The following is a 15,202-nucleotide window of genomic DNA, read 5'->3' as shown; positions in this document are numbered from 1 at the left end:
AGCGCGTGCGTGTCAAGCGCAGGACTGCGGAAGTTTCTATTCATTGATGGGATGCCTATGTAACTAACGCAAAAGCCGTAACCCCTCTGACCCATTCAAGCAAATCACATCCAGCTGGTTGGAGCAAGTATAAAAACGGGACCCTGTGCACACACATCAACGCCCCCATTGAAGAAGCCCAAGGCGAAACGGCGTCGTCGGGGTAGACTTCACCACATCTCCTCTGGCTACTTCACTGACATTTGGACAATAACATGTGAGTATCCCCCTTAGCATCCATGCTCTTTCATAGTACACTTTAATGCATTTATCTCAAATGCATAGTCATTCATTCAGGACATTATAAAGCACTAATTTCAGTGCTGACTTCCCCTACTTGTTAGCTGGTATACCCCTAATATTTAGAGGCTAAATTTCTTTGCACTTGCATCTTTTTTCTTAAGGGAATTTATGTATTCATACTCATTGATGCTTTTCCTTTACATATCTGAACCAAAAAAACCCCTTCATGCACTTGCACTTTATTTATTTCTAGGGGTTTTTATTTATTCATTTATTTATTTATTGGTTGCAGCACTTTACAGTAGGGTTAGTGCAATAAAGAGTCTATGGTTTAATATATGCTATATAGGGGTTAACTCTCATGTACCAATATAGCCATCATGGAGGTTTGGTTGTTGTATTATTTGAAGGCACCTGTTTTTTAACTTTGTGAAAACATTTTAAACTATTGAAATAAATTGAATTTATTTTATATGAGTTTATTTAATCTTTCTTAAAACTGAGCTTATGCAGCCTGAGTTTATTTTTTGATACAATATGTGTTGGGAGTAGTGATATTGACCTTTTGAGATATATTCCTTAGTACAGATGTATTTTGAAATTTCTTGAAACCAACTGTTCATACTTTTACATAGATCTCTTAGACCTGATTAGACTGATGTACTTATTTTGAAATATAACACAATGGCTCTATAATCCTTTATGTAAATAATCAGTCTCTACCCACTTTGCTTGGTTGACAGCTCCTCAGTGTCCCTCCTTTCTGCTACTAAATCTCACACTGTTTAGTACCAGCTGCAGCTGTAAGTTATGCTGAGTGGGCATAGATTGAATTCACTTGTACATATGAGCTGTTTTACTTTTTATACTCATTTTATTATCAAGATTATATAGCATTCTGACATGAATTTTTTCAAAGCACAGCAGCCTGATCAGGTATAAGAGATCTATTTATTAATATATACAATTTGCATCGTTAAATCTGGTGACAGATCTGCTTTTAGTCTGTTATGGGTCTCTGAATAATGTGATAATCATATAATACTTTGGCTTGAAAATCTGATGTTGCCATCTGACATTATTACATTCCATGAAAATAACATGGAATGTAATAATGTCAGATGGCAGCATCAAATTTTGAAAGGGAACCAGTCACCATTTTTTTTCCCCATTTAACCCCTTCGCGACCTTGGGATTTTCCTTTTTTGCATTTTCGTTTTTTTGCTCCCCTTGTTCCCAGAGCCATAGCGTTTTTATTTTTTGCGCAATATGGCCATGTGAGGGCTTATTTTTTGCAGGATGAGTTGTACTTTTAAACACTTTTACTAGTTTTACCATATTGTGTACTGGAAAACGGGAAAAAAATTCCAAGTGCGGTGAAATTGCAAAAAAAATGCAATTCTACAGTTGTTTTTTGTTTTTTTTGTTCTTTCCACATTCACTGGATGCTAAAACTGACCTGCCATTATTATTCTCCAGGTCATTTTGAGTTCGTAGACACCAAACATGTATAGATTATTTTTTATTTAAGTGGTGAAAAAAGAATCCAAAGTTTGCTAAAAAAAAAAAAAATGGTACCATTTTCCAAGACCCGTAGCGTCTCCATTTTCGGGCTCTGGGGCCGGGTGAGAGCTTATTTTTTGCGCGCTGGGCTGACGGTTTTATTGATACTATTTTGGGGTAGATCCAATGTTTTGATCGCCCGTTATTGCATTTTATTGCAATGTTGCGTCGACCAAAAAAAACATAATTCTGACATTTGGAATTTTTTTCTCGTTACGCCGTTTACCGATCGGATTAATTATTTCTTTATATTGATAGATCAGGCGATTCTGATCGTGGCGATACCAAATATGTGTATGTGGGGTTTATTTTTTATTATTTTATTTTGAATGGGGCGAAAGGGGGGTGATTTAAACTTTTATATTTTTTACATTTTTTAAATATTTTTTAAAACTTTCTTTTTACGCTTTTTGCATGCTTCAATAGTCTCCATAGGAGAATAGATGCAGCAACTGTCTGATCGCCTCTGCTACATAGAGGTGATGAACAGATCACCTTTATGCAGAAATGCTCCTGTGCTATGAGCGCCGACCACTAGGTGGCGCTCATAGCGATCTTTACATGACAACCACTGGGGTATGCTGCAGACCCAGGGTTGTCATTCCCACCCATCAGTGACCCACGATCACGTGACGGGGTCACCGATGGGGTAAGTGACGCGCTTCCGGCGCAGCGCTGTTAATTGCCGCTGTCAGAGATTGACAGCGGCATTTAACTGGTTAACAGCCGCGAGTGGATCGCGATTCCACCCGCGGCTGTTGCGGACACATGTCAGCTGTACAGATCAGCTGACATGTGCCCGGTTCAGTGCGGGCTCAGCGCCGGAGCCCTCACTGAACCAGGGGTGGTGGTCTTCGGGCGTACTAATACGCCCCAGGCCAGAAAGGGGTTAAAGTAGGGCTAGCAACTGTTAGCCCTCTGTTACCGCATTCTAGAATGCTGTCTATATGTCCCAAATGTGCTCTCCATAAAGCAAAAAATAACTGTTCTTATACTCACTTTTTGGGAGGTCCAGTCCGATGGGCATCGCTGGTCTTCATCCTGCGCCTCCCCTCTTCTGGCGATCGCCATCCTCCTTCTTGCTTTGTGTGGAAGACGCATCCTACTTCATCACACAGTGTCTTCGGCATCGTGCTCCTGCAAATGATGCAAATTAGAAAAAAAAAGACGCAAAACACTAAAAACTCAACAAAAAACAGGTTCAAATGCAACAATGATTCAGGCACTATGGCCCTGATTCTGCAATTTATCATGGCAGTTTTGATGAGGGGAAGAAGTGGAGTGCAAGGCGCCTGATTCATCAGGAGAGGAGTGAAGTAGTGTACACCTCCGTGTGAGCCTTGCCTCAAATCTTACTCTAGTCAGTGACTGGAGCAAGATTTGTGTCATAACTTATGCCATCACTCTTCATGAATGCACCTGTACTGCCTTAGCTCTGCTTACTTTGTTGGCAAAATTTTTTGGAGAACTCCATAAGCCACAGAATGTTTGTGACTTTTCAAAGCTTTTTACGACAGTGGACAGTCGCTTCGTCTGTATTGCCTAAAATGACTGCTGCCACTTTACACATTGCAGAAGACTGCATCAGTCAGTAAAGGATCACATGACCATGGGTGGGCTTCCCCTAAATGCCTTGGAGCTACAAGTGCTTCTCACAAAATTAGAATATCATCAAAAAGTTAATTTATTTCTGTTCTTCAATACAAAAAGTGAAACTCATATTATATAGAGTCATTACAAACCGAGTGATCTATTTCAAGTGTTTATTCCTAGTAATGTTGATGATTATGGCTTACAGCCAATGAAAACACAAAAGTCATTATCTCAGTAAATTAGAATACTTTATATCAACAGCTTGAAAAATGTTTTTAAAATCCAAAATGTTGTCCTACTGAAATGTATGTTCAGTAAATTCACTCAATACTTGGTTGGAGCTCGTTTGGCATCAATTACTGCATCAATGCGGCGTGGCATGGAGGCGATCATCCTATGCCATTGCTGAGGTGTTATGAAAGTCCAGGTTGCTTTGATAGCTGCCTTCAGCTCGTCTGCATTGTTGGGTCTGGTGTCTCTCATCTTCCTCTTGACAATACCCCATTGAGGTTAAGGTCAGGCGAATTTGCTGGTCCATGAAGCAGAGTGATACTGTTGTTTTTAAACCAGGTATTGGTACTTTTGGCAGTGTGGACAGGTGCCAAGTCCAGCTGGAGAATGAAATTTGCGTCTCCAAAAAGCTTGTCGGCAGAGAGAAGCATGAAGTTCTCTAAAATTTCCTGGTAGACGGCTGCGCTGACTTTGGTCTTGATAAAACACAGTGGACCTACATCAGCAGATGACATGGCTCCCCAAACCATCACAGGTTGTGGAAACTTCACACTAGACCTCAAGCAGCTTGGATTGTGGCCTCTCCACTCTTCCTCCAGACTCTGAGACCTTGATTTCCAAATGAAATGCAAAATTTACTTTCATCTGAAAACACCACCTTGGACCACTGAGCAACAGTCCAGGTCTTTTTCTCCTTGGCCCAGGTAAGACGCTTCTGGCGTTGTCTATTGGTCATGAGTCGCTTGACACAAGGAATGTGACACTTGTAGCCCATGTCCTGGATACGTCTGTGTGTGATGACTCTTGAAGCAATGACTCCAGCAGCAGTCCACTCCTTGTGAATCTCCCCCAAATTTTTGAATGGCCTTTTCTTAACAATCCTTTCAAGGCTGCGGTTATCCCGGTTGCTTGTGCACCTTTTTCTACCACACTTTTTACTTCCACTCAACTTTCCATTAATATGCTTGGATATAGCACTCTGAACAGCCAGCTTCTTTAGCAATGACCTTTTGTGGCTTACCCTCCTTGTAGAGTGTGTCAATGACTGCCTTCTGGACATCTGTCAAGTCAGCAATCTTCCCCATGATTGTGGAGCCTACTGAAATAGACTAAGGGACCTTTTTAAATGCTTCAGAAGCCCTTGCAGGTGTTTTTTGTTAATTATTCTAATTTACTGAGATAATGACTTTTGTGTTTTCATTGGCTATAAACCATAATCATCAACATTACTAGAAATAAACACTTGAAATAGATCACTCTGTTTGTAATGACTCTATATAATATATGAGTTTCACTTTTTGTATTGAAGAACTGAAATAAATTAACTTTTTGATGATATTCTAATTTTGTGAGAAGCACCTGTACCACATAACATGATACAGCACAGCCAATTTGGAGGGACTCTCAAAACCCTGTATAAAAGTGGCTGGCAACACAGCTGCCATGTTGTGGTTAATATAATCTGTATAGTTAGAGGAGTTCACAGCTGAGTGGATTGCTTCGTGCAACCTCGATCCATGGTCCAGGTCAGTGCTCTCTCTCCGTGGACAGGAGCTGTGTGAATTTCCACTGCTTTCAGGTTCCACGGTGGAGCGTTTGATTCACAGGCCTAGTGTGTCGTCATATGTGTGCCATGTTGTGCAGAGGTGATGATGCTCCAGCACAGCATATCATAAGCTGAGCCTGGGATCCTGGAAGTTCAATAAATTGTAGAAGCTCCGGTCCACGGCCAAAGAGCACTGATCTGGACCAGGGACTGGGGTTGCACGAAGCGATCCACTCATCTCTACTGACAGCTTAGCCATGGAGATAGGGAGCGAAAGCAAAAACATTCCGGTACGAGCATGATGATAGCAAAATAAATGAATGTGTGAACACAGCCTAAAGATAATGTTTGTGTCAACACTGCAGGGAAGAAGATTAATGTGCAAGTTAAAGAGAATAGCGTCATACTTGTTTTTCAGGGCAATTGGAGGTTTTGGAGTAATTTTGAACTATTTTCATAGCTTCAATAAAGTTTAAGTCATTTAGTACGTGCTCCCAGATTCTAATATAAAATTCTATTTTTTTCCCTTAGTCATTTTATAGATTATGTAAAAGGTACAAATTTAAATGGCATCTGAAGCTAAATAAAAAAAATAACACAATGAAAACATAAATCAAGAATAGTTAATTGTATTTGGTCTACTTGTGCTTTAAGCATAGTTTCGCCATATTTCTTGCAAATATCAATATGCCATTAGTGGCATAAGGTAGTAATGACTGTGCACTTGTGCAGCAAATACTAGCTTCAATTATTGAAGGCTTCATCTTCTAAGTCCTTGTAGTGTTTGGAAAGCTACACATTTTCCGTGACTTGTTAACTATGATTATACAGATCATTAATTTTATTCAATTCTTGCTGATTTTTCATTCACTGTAGGAAATACATTTTAACAAGAAAGAAGTCAATATTTCATACAAGGCAGTCTATTTCTAAAAAAATAATCTTAGGCATAGCATAGATCTGCTCTCAGTCAATATCTCTGATAGAATATTATAAATTACATTTAGTTTTGCAAGTACATTTTTTATGAGATCTTTTTCTTATGCTGGATTAAAGTTATTTTTTTTTGTAGATTTTTTCCTTTGTGGGCTCATGTAGACAAGAATAATTAGAGAAGAGGACAGTGTTTCAAGAGGAAGGCATTGTGCCTACCTTTATTAAGTTTATTGATGCAGATCAGCAAGAAAATTGCCATTAGGTAGGCTCAGATATATTGGCTTCATCTGCCGATATACTTGCTCACTGGGAAAGATTACGTAAAGCAAATGCTCCATTACCTAAGTCCATTAACTTCTCCATGACCTTCTGTCAACAGTTACCTACTGTACCCTAGAAGGGATCTGACATTCATCACTTCTGCCTGACATAATGACATGGTATAACTATGCGGTGCCAACATCTGACTGTAGAGAATGGGATAAGAAGTAAAGTTGAATTTAAGTGGATTCTGATTGGCTGCTGGTTAAAGAAGTAGAGAAGATGGAGTTAATAGGCATATTTTATTACTGGAGCATTGTCACTGGCATATTTTATGAGCAATTTATTGGCATCCAGAAATATATCAAATTATTTTTTTTAGCAAGTAGCATTACGTATTGGTGGAACTATTGTCGTATGGTATGGGAAGAGGCCATAGTTCCTACTGCAGTGTCTGCCACTCGACAGGTCCCACTATTGCCATGGGATACATTTAGATCATATTACCAATCTACCTGTATTCACTAGGTCACAATACTAATGCACTACAAGATGCAGCAGGCCAACTTGATTAAGGTTAACACAGAGTAGGTGCAAAATACTGATCCAACAACTACTCGCCCTCCTATAATTCATAGAGAGGACGGTTTCCTAGTATTAGAAATGCACACAGATAAGATTTGTATAGGGCACCAGTAACACAGATCCATATAGAGTACGGTGTCTGGCTTACAGCCTATGACTCCCATACTCTTAGGTAATGTGGGCAGGCCAGAACTATGTAAGTGCACTCCATAGGGTAAAGGACACCAAGTTCCCATAGTTTTTGAGATTAGGAGCTCTCAAAACACTGAGAACCCTTGACATGGGTTGCAAACGTGCATATTTTGGCCAAAATATCAACCACTTCGTCATGCATTTTTTTTTTCATCTTTTTCATCTCTTTTTTTCTTGCACATTATTTCATTTTTGTGCAAGATACAGCCAGACCGCTCAGTGTTGGCTGCACAAACTTGGAGAGTCTGACCCTGTGGGGTGCACTTACATAGTGCTGGGCAGCCTGCCTGATCTAATAGTTTGGGCATCACTAATAGGCTGTAAGCAAGACACTGTGCATCACACGTACCTCTGAGATTGGAGCCCTATTCAAGCCGTAACTGCGTGCATTTATAATACTAGGCAACTACACCCTCCATGAATTGTAGGTGTATGAGTGGTTTCATCAGTATTTTGCTGCTGTGCTTCCTCCGCATTTATCATGGAGACCTTCTGTATGCTGTACTGCATTAGTATTGTGACCCAGTGTTGGTTAATACATCTACCTTTTTTCTGCAATTTTTTTTAAAATTTTTTGTCTTTCTTGGTGAACTATAGATTACATCATATTCTTTGAGTCTCCATACGTTGGCTTGGCACCCTCCATAAGGAGAAACATTAGTTTCAGGTTAAAACTATGTGACAAATATGTCCATTGGTTCTCAAAAGGTTAAAGAGGATCTTTCACCAAATTTTTCACGGTGAACTAAACACAGTATGTAACAGTGGCTGCCTGGTGGAATAAAATGTTTTATATATATATTTTTTTAATTTCCCATTCCGTTGGGGAGATATTAGCAGTCAAAGTATTTGGCACCTAATGAGTTCACTTTTGTTAGTCCAAGAGGGTGCTACGAGATATCAACTCATACAGGGAAAAGGAAAAGAAGTATACGCCCCCAGTGAAAAGTATTTAATAACACCCACTTGGACTTAACAAAAGTTAACTCGTGACTAGGTGTCGAATACTTTGCTGATATCTTCACAACCGAGAGGCAAAATTACAAAGAAAAAACCCAAGCAACAAAAAATACAAAACGTTTTATTTTCGCTCTATAGCCACAAGTACATTGTGTGTCCAGCTTAAAATGAAAAATTTGGTCAAAGGTCCTCTTTAATGTAGGACTATAAAATATTAGAGACCAGCACTTCATAAGACAACACCACCTGTATGTATACAATGATTACCAAGTATCTCTGGTGTAGGATTAACTTTTTTGTCTTTGATCGTTGTGTTAATGATACAACCAACACCTCCAAACAGGTATAAAGTTTGTCCAAGGGAGCATCTGCTGGTGATCCTTTCACTCCACTCAGGTGCGTTTCTGCAATAGGATAATGAACTTGGAAAATAGGGTCTGGAATGCCACGCACCTCTCAGTGTAAATGAATGGATGAATCCCGTGATAGATGGATATCTCTTTTTATTGTTAAAAGTCAGCACGTTTCAGAGTTGAATCAACCCCTTCCTCTAGAAAAATGTTCATACATCTTTTGATATAAACATAATATTTACAGCAAAAATAAATTGAAAAAAGGCATAGAATCAGGAAATAACCAGGATGACATTATACAATGGGCATTAAATGAAAGGTCACAGGTCACCCCAGGAAGGAAAAGAGAAAAGGAAGAATCAGGGATAAAATTACATAGATGACAATTTAATATTGTGTGAGGCAGTGACGGGGATCATATACGAGGGATGGTATATATCCCCCAGAATGTGTACAGAGACCTATTAAACCCATTGAAGTGCATTGCAGTCACAGACACACCTGCGGCTACAATGCAGGAATGAAGGTGAGCATTGACCTGGTCAGGCTATCTGGCTAAGGCAGATTAGTAAAACCCGTCAGGGCCTTCATTTCTTGGAGGAGGCTACAGGAAGGCAGTGGGGCGGCCTCCTCCTTCCAACCCGGGTTTTCAAGTGGCTCTTGCCACAGGTCCTTTAAAAACCCTGCATTAAGGGTTAGTGTTGTTCAGTGTTGGGACCAGCTAGGAGTATAGCAGGAAAGCTCGACGGGCCTGTGTGTAGCTGAACCCACGCCTGGGAAGGCTCTGCACCCGTCAGGCTCTAAACGGCATGGCCGTTGCCCACGGCAACCGTTATTTATGGACTTATGTTAACCCGGCTGCGAACCGGAGGACTTTCTGTTTACCCGTAAGTTGCTGAATAAAAGCTGTTTATGTTGGACTTGCTTGGGTCACTGCCTCAGTTACTGCACGGTGTGAACACCGCCGCCTTACAGCTTGGTGGAGAATGCGGGCATTGTGACTGAGGCATACTCCACCAGCAGCTGCATGACCACAATCCGGCCTGCCACCTTTCATCCCCACCCCGTGGACAAAATGGAGGAGCTGTTAAAGCAGCTGGTATACACCCAGCAGCAGCAGCTGCAGTCTCAGCGGCAACAGCAGTAGCAGCACCAGAGTCTCCAACGGCAACAGCAGGAGCAGCACCTGAGTCTCCAGCAGCAACAGCAGGAGTGGGAGAAGCAGCATAATCAGCAGCAGCAGCTACTGTACCAGCAGCAGCAAAAAACAAATGAACTGTTGCTGCAACAGATTGCTGCCCTGCAGGAAACGGCCACAACACTGATTCTGGAACATCGAGAGGCCAGTGACAAGGTTCGCTCAGCGTTGAGGAAGATGGGACTGGAGGACGACGTGGAAGCCTTCCTGACTGTCTACGAACGCACAGCGGAGCGGGAAAACCTACCAGCCGGGAAGTGGTGGCTCCATTTTTGGTCGGCGATGCCCAGAAGGCCTACTTCGACCTCAGTCGGGAGGACGCCCAGGACTACCAGAGGCTCAAAGGTGAGATCCTTGCCCGGCTGGGGGTCAATACGTACGTGAGGGCTCAGCGCGTGGTTTCATGGGCCTTTGTGGAGACCCAACCCACCCGGTCTCAGGCTTATGACCTTTTGCAGCTGGTCAAGAGGTGGCTCCAGCCTGAGCCTTTGACTCCAGCCCAGATAATGGAGAGGGTGGTGGTCGACCAGCTGGCGAGGACTCTGTTAGCCGCTATCCAACGTTGAGTGGGGCAAGGGGACCCCGGCACCCTCGACCAGGTGGTCAGCCTGATCGAGCACTACTTGGCCACTCAGGACTTTATCCGGTACTCTCCCCCCTCGCAGCTGTCACGGTGATCCCTACCAACCCTGGAACCGGGAAGGGGGAGCGTCCCTCTGCTGAGGACAGTCAGCACCGTACCTGTGCTGAAGGGGTACCCAGAAGTGAGAGTAGCAGGAGACCAGTTCCCTCCCAAACGGTCATAAGAACTAACAGTACCCCAACCATTAGGTGCTGGCAGTGTCAGGGGCCGGGACATGTGGTTGCTAACTGCGGGTATAACCGCCGGGTCTCAATGTACACCCAGACCGTCTGCGCTGCGAGTGCCGACCCCCCGGACAGTGAACCCCAACTGTGCCAGGTACTGGTTAATGGGTACCACACGGAGGCCCTCCTAGACTCGGGGAGCCTAATGACTTAGGAACATGGGTCGCTGGTGGCAGGAGACAACCCCAGTGGACGGACAGTCGGGGTTGTGTGTATCCATGGGGACCTCCGAGAGTACCCAACTGCGGAGGTAGTTTTGTCCACGCCATATGGCGACATAAAACATGTGGTGGGGGTGGTAAAAACTCTTCCCTATGGGACTGTGTTGGGAAGAGACTTGCCCCTGTTCTGGACTCCACTCTCCCTCGGTAAAATTTATTAGAGGCGCTGTACCCGACGAACCCGAGTAAGGGGGACCTGCCGTAGGGGTGTCCAACCTAGGGACAGAGTGCTCCCCTAGAGGTGCTGGCAGGATAGGTCAAGGAGTCCCCATCGATCCCCGAGCTGGAAGTGTCCCGGGGCATGTTTGGTACATCTCAGCTACAGGATTCCACCCTGACTCGGGCGCGGGAAAGGGTGTTAGAGGTAAATGGCGTGGCTCAACAGCCCGGTGCAGATACTGTATTTCCACGCATGGTAGTCAATGGTGAATTGTTCTATAGGGTAGACAAAATCAGGGACGAGGTCGTGGAACAGTTAGTGGTACCTCAGTCGTACCGTTGTGCGGTTCTGGAGATGGCACACACCTGTTGGGTGGACACTTAGGGGTTAAAAAGACGCAAGAATGTATCTTGCAGCGGTTCTTTTGGCCTGGGATTTACGGGAGGTCCAAAAGTACTGCGAATCCTGCCCTGAATGTGAACTGACCACACCCACCGCCTGTTTCTGTAGCCCATTGGTACCTCTACCAGTGATAGAGGTACCTTTTGAGCGGATTGCAATGGACTTGGTAGGGCCGTTGTAAAATTCGCTTGTGGCCACCAAAATATACTTGTGGTCGTCGACTATGCTACCCGGTACCCGGAGGCTGTACCGCTACGCCACACCTCGGGGGAAACTGATTGCACGGGAGCTGTTTGCCATGTTCTGTCACCTTGGGCTACCTAAGGAGATCCTGACGGATCAAGGGACCCCTTTTATGTCCATGGTAACGAGAGAACTGTGCAAACTGCTAAAAATAAAAGAATTGCGCACCTCGGTGTACCACCCTCAAACCGACGGGCTAGTAGAACGGTTCAATAAAACCCTCAAGTCCATGTTAAAAAAGGTGGTTTCTAAGGATGGAAGGGATTGGGACATGTTGCTACCCTATTTGATGTTTGCCGTCCGTGAGGTACCCCAGGCTTCCACAGAGTTTTCTCCCTTTGAGTTATTGTACGGCAGACACCCTAGGGGTCTGTTGGACGTAGCCAAAGAGACGTGGGAACAAGAGCCAACTCCACATAGGAGTATAATTGAACACGTGGCTAGTATGCAGGACCGGATCGCGGCGGTCATGTCCATCGTGAAAGAACATCTGTTAGATGCCCAGGCAGCACAGAAGCATACATATAATAAAAGAGCCACAGTCAGGTCTTTTAACAAGGGCAATCGGGTGTTAGTACTAGTACCCAAAGCCGAGAGTAAGCTCATGGCCAAGTGGCAAGGGCCATATGAGGTTCGAGAAAAGGTGGGGAAGGAGGAAACCGGAGCAGCTTTATCATGTAAACCTGCTAAAACCTTGGAAAGATCGAGAGTGTTTAGTTACAGATGTCACTTCGGGCATGCCGCCAGAGAGTTCTCTACCTTCAGCCAGGGATGCGTCCAGGGGAGAGGTCAAGATAAGTGATGCTCTCACTAAACAGCGGCGACAGGAGGCTCGCTCGCTGGTGCAGCAGAATACCGACGTGTTCTCAGAGCTACCGGGTAGGACTACGGTTCTCAAACATGACATTGTCACCGAACCTGGGGTAAGGGTACGAATGAGACCGTACCGGGTACGCGAAGCCCGGAGGCAAGCCATCACGGCTGAAGTAAAACAAATACTCCAGTTAGGCGTCATCGAGGAATCACGGAGTGAGTGGGCTAGCCCCATCATACTGATTCCGAAACCAGGAATTGATGAGCCGATTGAGAGACTGGGGCAGGCCCAGTACTTTACCACGCTCGATCTCACCAAGGGTTACTGGCCGGTACCTCTCACGGAATCGGCAAAGGAAAAGACCGCCTTCATAACTCCGGAGGGTCTATATCACTATATGGTCTTACCTTTTGGGTTACATGGGGCCCCGGCTACATTCCAGAGGTTGATGGACATAGTGTTCAAGCCTCATCAGGAGTACGTGTCCGCGTATCTAGATGATATTATCATCTTTCGCACCGACTGGCATACGCACCTATCCCAGGTACAAGTGATGCTGGGTTCTCTCAAAGCCGTGGGGTTAATGGCAAACCCCAAAAAATGTGCGATAGGGCTAGAGGAAGCCCGATATTTGGGGTATGTGATCGGCCGAGGAGTTATCAAGCCCCAAATCAATAAAGTTGAGGCCATAAAAAACTGGCCTAAACCGTCAAGTACAAAGCAGGTGAGGGCGTTCCTTGGCATCCTTGGGTATTACCGCCTATACCTAATCTGGCTGGGAGAACAGCGGCCCTGACCGATCGCTTGAAAGGAAAAAAAATCAGTAATGGTTAAGTGGAACCCTCAGGCAGAAGAAGGCTTTCAGTCCATGAAGTTGGCCCTGTGTGGACAGCCGGTCCTCATCAGCCCCAACTTCAAGGAAACTTTCATTGTACAGACAGATGCCTCGGAGGTAGGCCTAGAGGCGGTATTGTCACAAAAAGTGAACGATGAAGAGCACCCAGTCACCTACTTGAGTAGAAAACTTATCCCGGCAGAGAAAAACTATAGCGTGGTAGAGAAAGAGTGTTTGGCTACTAAGTGGGCCTTGGAATCGCTACGTTATTATTTACTCAGGAGTCAGTTCGCTTGGTGACGGACCACTCACCCTTGGTATGGATGTGGAACGCCAAGGAGAGGAATGCGCGAGTCACCAGGTGGTTTCTGTCACTGCAAAATTTCAGTTTCTCTGTAGAACATCGCCCTGGGAAGTCGCAGGCAAACACGGATGCCCTGTCCCGGGCACCCTATATGGTGATCGTATACGAGGGACGGTATATAGCCCCCAGAATGTGTACAGAGACCTATTAAACCCATTGAAGTGCATTGCAGTTACAGAAACACCAACTGCTGCAATGCAGGAATGAAGGTGAGCATTGACCTGGTCAGGCTATCTGGCTAAGGCAGATTAGTAAAACCCGTGAGGGCCTTCATTTCTTGGAGGAGGCTACAGGAAGGCAGTGGGGCGGCCTCCTCCCTCCAACCCGGGTTTTCAAGTGGCTCTTGCCACAGGTCCTTTAAAAACCCTGCATTAAGGATTAGTGTTGTTCAGTGTTGGGACCTGCTAGGAGTATAGCAGGAAAGCTCGGCGGGCCTGTGTGTAGCTGGACCCACGCCTGGGAAGACTCTGCACCCGAGAACCATAGACAGAAAAAATACCCAATAAAAATTAACTTTTAATAATTATCCTTAAAAGTGTACTCTATAGTACAAGTGAGAAAAAACTACACATCTATCTCAAAGACAGGATACCATGTAAGGAGAATATAATATGAAATTAGCAATTAATTCTGACAAACTTGCCCTGAATAGCACCTAATAGGATTGCTCTCCCTACCTAACAGCGGAGTGTTTTTCACCCTAAGGTTCAGATGGTGTCCCCGCTCCTCGGAGGCTGTCCCTCTCCTTTCCCTAGGTATCCCTACACAGTCAAAAGATGCCACACACATACATATAAATGGACCAATTGTAGACTATTCATGTCATAATTGACATGCTCAATATAAAAAATTACAACAATACCATATCAGTGGGGAGTGGGCAAAAATAGATATAGTTGCACAAATAGAAGGTTTTTGATTTACAGTAGCCCACTAATATAAATAGATAGAAATGTGTACCAGTCAGAGCAAGTCCGAAAAAAATGTTAAGAATATTTTCATCCCCAATCAAACTAAGATTCAAGCGATGCCATAAATGATATCAATTAGTTGGCCTTTAGTACAATAACTAAATGTAGTCAATCCACAATGCAAAATTTCCCAAAGCTATAATAGCAATATTCCAGACATCAATATTATAAAATTCCTCAGACTGGTGTAAAGTCGCCCGCAAATAAGGTTATAATTAATCCCTTCGTCCCAACCCACTGGAATAGGTAGAAATGTGTAAGACCAAATAAGAAATAGTAATAAACTTATCTTAATCTCTAGTCCATCTGAGATTCACACGGTGCCTTGAGTGGTGTCCATTAGATGTCCTTTTTTGTACATAACTGAATATAGTCAATCCACAATTCAGAACTCCCCAAAATAGTAACAGCACTCCAGGCATCAATTTTCAAGGTCCCTCAGCAGTAAAGTTATTCCTTAGGATTAGTCCCTTCGTCCCTACGCGTTTCACCCCCTCCTCAATGTGGGGCTCATCAGGGGACAAAAAATATTAGATGAGATGAGCCATAATAGATGCCCGCATAATTGCTCCTTGTATACCGGAGTCCAACCGCATGTTCAATAGTGTGATTCGTCCCTATATAT

Source organism: Phyllobates terribilis, unplaced genomic scaffold, assembly GCF_046119375.1.
Source record: "Phyllobates terribilis strain yellow unplaced genomic scaffold, ASM4611937v1 Scaffold_3__8_contigs__length_932513732, whole genome shotgun sequence".
Taxonomy (NCBI): domain Eukaryota; kingdom Metazoa; phylum Chordata; class Amphibia; order Anura; family Dendrobatidae; genus Phyllobates; species Phyllobates terribilis.
This window is presented reverse-complemented; position numbering follows the sequence as displayed.